The sequence below is a fragment of the Phocoena phocoena genome, chromosome 2 (assembly GCF_963924675.1).
Source record: "Phocoena phocoena chromosome 2, mPhoPho1.1, whole genome shotgun sequence".
Lineage (NCBI taxonomy): Eukaryota > Metazoa > Chordata > Mammalia > Artiodactyla > Phocoenidae > Phocoena > Phocoena phocoena.
Window position 1 is genome coordinate 114,708,436 of NC_089220.1, and position 4,773 is coordinate 114,713,208.

Genomic DNA, 4,773 nt, shown 5'->3' on the forward strand with positions numbered 1-4,773 from the left:
CAAACCCCTGTTGTTCAAGCATCAACTCTATAATGAAAACTTGTGTTCCTACCTCACATGTTAAGAAATTAGTCATTAAAAATAACTTTGGGGCTTACCTGGTGGCACAGTGGTTAAGAATCCACCTGCCAATGCAGGGAACATGGGTTTTTGAGCCCTGGTCCAGGAAGATCCCACATGCCGCAGAGCAACTAAACCCGTGCGCCACAACTACTGAGCCTGCACTCTAGAGCCCGCAAGCCACAACTACTGAAGCCCACGTGCCTAGAGCACGTGCTTCGCAACCAGAGAAGCCACTGCAATGAGAAGCCCGGGCACCGCAACAAAGAGTAGTCCCCACTCACCGCAACTAGAGAAAGCCCGCACACAGCAATGAAGACCCAATGCAGCCAAAAATAAATACATAAAAAACACAAAACAAAAAAACCTTTGAGGGGCTTCCCTGGTGGCGCAGTGGTTGAGAGTCCGCCTGCCGATGCAGGGGACACGGGTTCATGCCCCCGTCTGGGAAGATCCCACATGCCGCGGAACGGCTAGGCCCGTGAGCCATGGCCGCTGAGCCTGCGCGTCCAGAGCCTGTGCTCCGCAACGGGAGAGGCCCCAACAGCGAGAGGCCCGCGTATTGCAAAAAAAAAAAAAAAACCTTTGAAACCTAAATGTCTCCCCTACCTCATTTTCCTCCTCTGTCAAAAGTGATCTCTTTCCTCAATTTTATGTTAATTATTCTTTTGGTTTTCTTTTAAAAAATTTTTTTATTCAGGGCTTCCCTGGTGGTGCAGTGGTTAAGAGTCCGCCTGCTGATGCAGGGGACGCGGGTTCTTGCCCCGGTCTGGGAGGATCCCACATGCCGCAGAGCGGCTGGGCCCGTGAGCCATGGCTGCTGAGCCTGCGCATCCGGAGCCTGTGCTCCGCAACGGGAGAGGCCACAGCAGTGAGAGGCCCGCATACCGCAAAAAAAAGTTTTATTCATTTATTTATTATTATTTTTTGGCTGCACCAGGTCTTAGTTGTGGCATGCGGCATCTTCATTGTGGCATGCGTACTTCTTAGTTGCAGCATGTGTGCGGGATCTAGTTCCCCAACCAGGGATCGAACCTGGGCACCCTGCATTGTAAGTGCAGAGTCTTACCCACTGGGCCACCAGGGAAATCCCTCTTTTGGTTTTCTTTATAGCTTTTATCATACTTAATACCCTTAAACAATATATTGATTTAAAAAAATTAATGTTTAGTTTTTTCATTTTTTAATGCTGTGAAGTATCTCATTATAGGGAAATGCTACAATATGTCCATTCTATTAGATAGAGATTTGGGTTATTTCTGATTTTTTTCCAGCTTTAGTGAGGTATAATTGACAAATAAAGTTAGTGTACAACATGAGGATTTTATAAACACACAGTGAAAGGATTTCCACCACTGAGTTAATTAAATACACTCATCACCTCACATGTATAACTATTTTGTGTGTGAGAACAGTTAAATTCTATATTCTTAAATTTCAATTATACAGTACAGTGTTATCAACTATAGTCACCATGTTATACATTAGATCCTTAGACCACATTCATCCTTAACCCTGGCAAGCACTTTTCTACTCTCTGTTTCTGTAAGTTCAACTTTTTTTTTTCCTTCTGGTTTTTAATTTAAAAAAAAGAATGCTGCTATGAACAGGGCCAGGACTAGGGTAAGGCAACTGAAGCGCTTAGGGTGCAAAACTTAAGGAGTAAGAGTATCTCAGACCTGGCTGTGAACACTCGTATATGTCTCCTGATCTAAGAATTTCCCCAGGGTATTCCTCGAAGTGGATTGCTGGTTTCTGGGCTACGTACATCTTCAACTTTATAACTTATGGGAGGTTCTGCGGTGATTGTAACAATTTATGCTTCTACCACCAGCTCCTGTTGCTCCTTGATATAGCTTTAAATTTTGTCAGCATGGTGGCTATGAAATGAGCTCTTAATGTGATAGTAATTTACATTTCCCTGATTAGTAATTAGGTAGAGCATCACTGGTTGTTTCCATTTCCTTTTCTGTGCAATGCCTGGTTCTTATGTTTTGCTTATTTTTCTACCTCATTATTTGTTTTTCTTATTGATTTATAGTTAGTTATAGTTGTGGGCTGTTAATTCTTTGTCATTTTTTGGGTTTGTTTTGTATTACAAATATCTTCTCTTAGTCTTCTGTCTTTATTTCTTCTTTGGAACAGAAGTTATTATTATTATTATTATTATTTTTTTTTTTTTGGCTGAGCTGCGCAGCTTATGGGGTCTTAGTTCCCCAACCAGGGGTTGAACCCAGGGACACTGACAGTGAAAGCACCAAGTCCTAACCACTGGACTGCCAGGGAAGTCCCCAGAAGTTATTAATTTTAATGTAGTTGAATGTTTAGATCTTTTCTTAATTGGTTTGTGCTTTTATATCTTGTTGGAAGTAATCCTTCCCTACCGTATGTATTTTTTTAACATCTTTATTGAAGTATAATTGCTTTACAATGGTGTGTTTCTGCTTTACAACAAAGTGAATCAGCTATACATATACATATATCCCCATATCTCCTCCCTCTTACGTCTCCCTCCTACCCTCCCTACCCCACCCCTCTAGGTGGTCACAAAGCACCGAGCTGATATCCCTGTGCTATGTGGCTGCTTCCCATTAGCTATTTTACATTTGGTAGTGTATATATGTCCATGCCACTCTCTCACTTCGTCCCAGCTTACCCTTCCCCCTCCCCGTGTTCTCAGGTCCATTCTATACATCTGTGTCTTTATTCCTGTCCTGATCCTAGGTTCTTCAGAAACATTTTATTTTCTTTTTTAGATTTCATATATATGTGTTAGTATACGGTATTTGTTTTTCTCTTTCTGACTTAATTCACTCTGTATGACAGACTCTTAAGTCCATCCACCTTACTACAAATAACTCAATTTTGTTTCTTTTTATGGCTGAGTAATATTCCATTGTATATATTTGCCACATCTTCTTTATCCATTCATCTGTCGATGCACACTTAGGTTGCTTCCATGTCCTGGCGATTGTAAATAGTGCTGCAGTGAACATTGTGGTATGTGTCTCTTTTTGAATTATGGTTTTCTCAGGGTATATGCCCAATAGTGGGATTGCTGGGTCGTATGGTAGTTCTGTTTTTACTTGTTTAAGGAACCTTCATACTGTTCTCCATAGTGGCTGTATCAGTTTACATTCCCACCAACAGTGCAAGAGGGTTCCCTTTTCTCCACACCCTCTCCAGCATTTATTGTTTGTAGATTTTTTGATGATGGCCATTCTGACTGGTGTGAAGTGATTCCTCATTGTGGTTTTGATTCGCATTTCTCTAATGATTAGTGATGTTGAGCATCCTTTCATGTGTTTGTTGGCAATCTGTATATCATCTTTGGAGAAATGTCTGTTTAGGTCTTCTGCGCATTTTTGGATTGGGTTGTTTGTTTTTTTGATATTGATGTGCATGAGTTGCTTGTATATTTTAGAGATTAATCCTTTGTCAGTTGCTTCGTTTGCAAATATTTTCTCCCATTCTGAGGGTTGTCTTTTCGTCTTGCTTAAGGTTTCCTTTGCTGTGCAAAAGCTTTTAAGTTTCATTAGGTCCCATTTGTTTATTTTTGTTTTTATTTCCATTTCTCTAGGAGGTGAGTCAAAAAGGATCTTTGTGTGATTTATGTCATAGAGTGTTCTGCCTATGTTTTCCTTTAAGAGTTTTATAGTGTCTGGCCTTATATTTAGGTCTTTAATCCATTTTGAGTTTATTTTTGTGTATGGTGTTAGGGAGTGTTCTAATTTCATTCTTTTACATGTAGTTGTCCAGTTTTCTCAGCACCACTTTTCTCCATTGTATATTCTTGCCTCCTTTATCAAAAATAAGGTGACCATATGTGCGTGGGTTTATCTCTGGGCTTTCTGTCCTGTTCCATTGATCTATATTTCTGTTTTTGTGCTAGTACCATACAGCCTTGATTACTGTAGCTTTGTAGTATAGTCTGAAGCCCAGGAGTCTGATTCCTCCAGCTCCGTTTTTCTTTCTCAAGATTGCTTTGGCTATTCGGGGTCTTTCGTGTTTCTATACAAATTGTGAAATTTTTTTTTATGCGGTACGTGGGCCTCTCACTGTTGTGGCCTCTCTCGACTCCAGATGCGCAGGCTCAGCGGCCATGGCTCACTGGCCAGGGCCCAGGCGCTCCGCGGCATGTGGGATCTTCCCGGACTGGGGCACGAACCCGTGTCCCCTGCATCGGCAGGCGGACTCTCAACCACTGCGCCACCAGGGAAGCCCCAAATTGTGAAATTTTTTGTTCTAGTTATGTTTGTTAAGGACTGCATTGAATCTGTAGATTGCTTTGGGTAGTTTAGTCATTTTCGCAATGTTGATTCTTCCAATCCAAGAACATGGTATATCTCTCCATCTGTTGGTATTATCTTTAATTTCTTTCGTCAGTGTCTTATAGTTATCTGCATACAGGTCTTTTGTCTCCTTAGGTAGGTTTATTCCTAGGTGTTTTATTCTTTTTGTTGCAGTGGTAAATGGGAGTGTTTCCTTAATTTCTCTTTCAGATTTTTCATCATTAGTGTATGGGAGTGCAAGAGATTTCTGTGCATTAATTTTGTATCTTGCTACTTTACCAAATTCATTGATTAGCTCTAGTAGTTTTCTGGTATCATCTTTAGGATTCTCTATAGTGTATTTTTTAAAGTTTTTAAAATTTGCTCTTTCCATTTTAATATTCAGTCTTTTAATTTGTTTTCATTTTCCTGATGAAGGTTT

The 4,773-nt window shown here is 40.7% G+C and overlaps 1 non-coding gene across 1 annotated transcript; it reads right to left on the reverse strand.

Moving 5' to 3' along the window:
* Nucleotides 1–1,074: 1,074 nt before the first annotated feature.
* Nucleotides 1,075–1,147, reverse strand: TRNAV-UAC (transfer RNA valine (anticodon UAC)). Its single transcript has one exon. It is a non-coding gene; the product is annotated as a tRNA-Val (tRNA).
* Nucleotides 1,148–4,773: the final 3,626 nt, after the last annotated feature.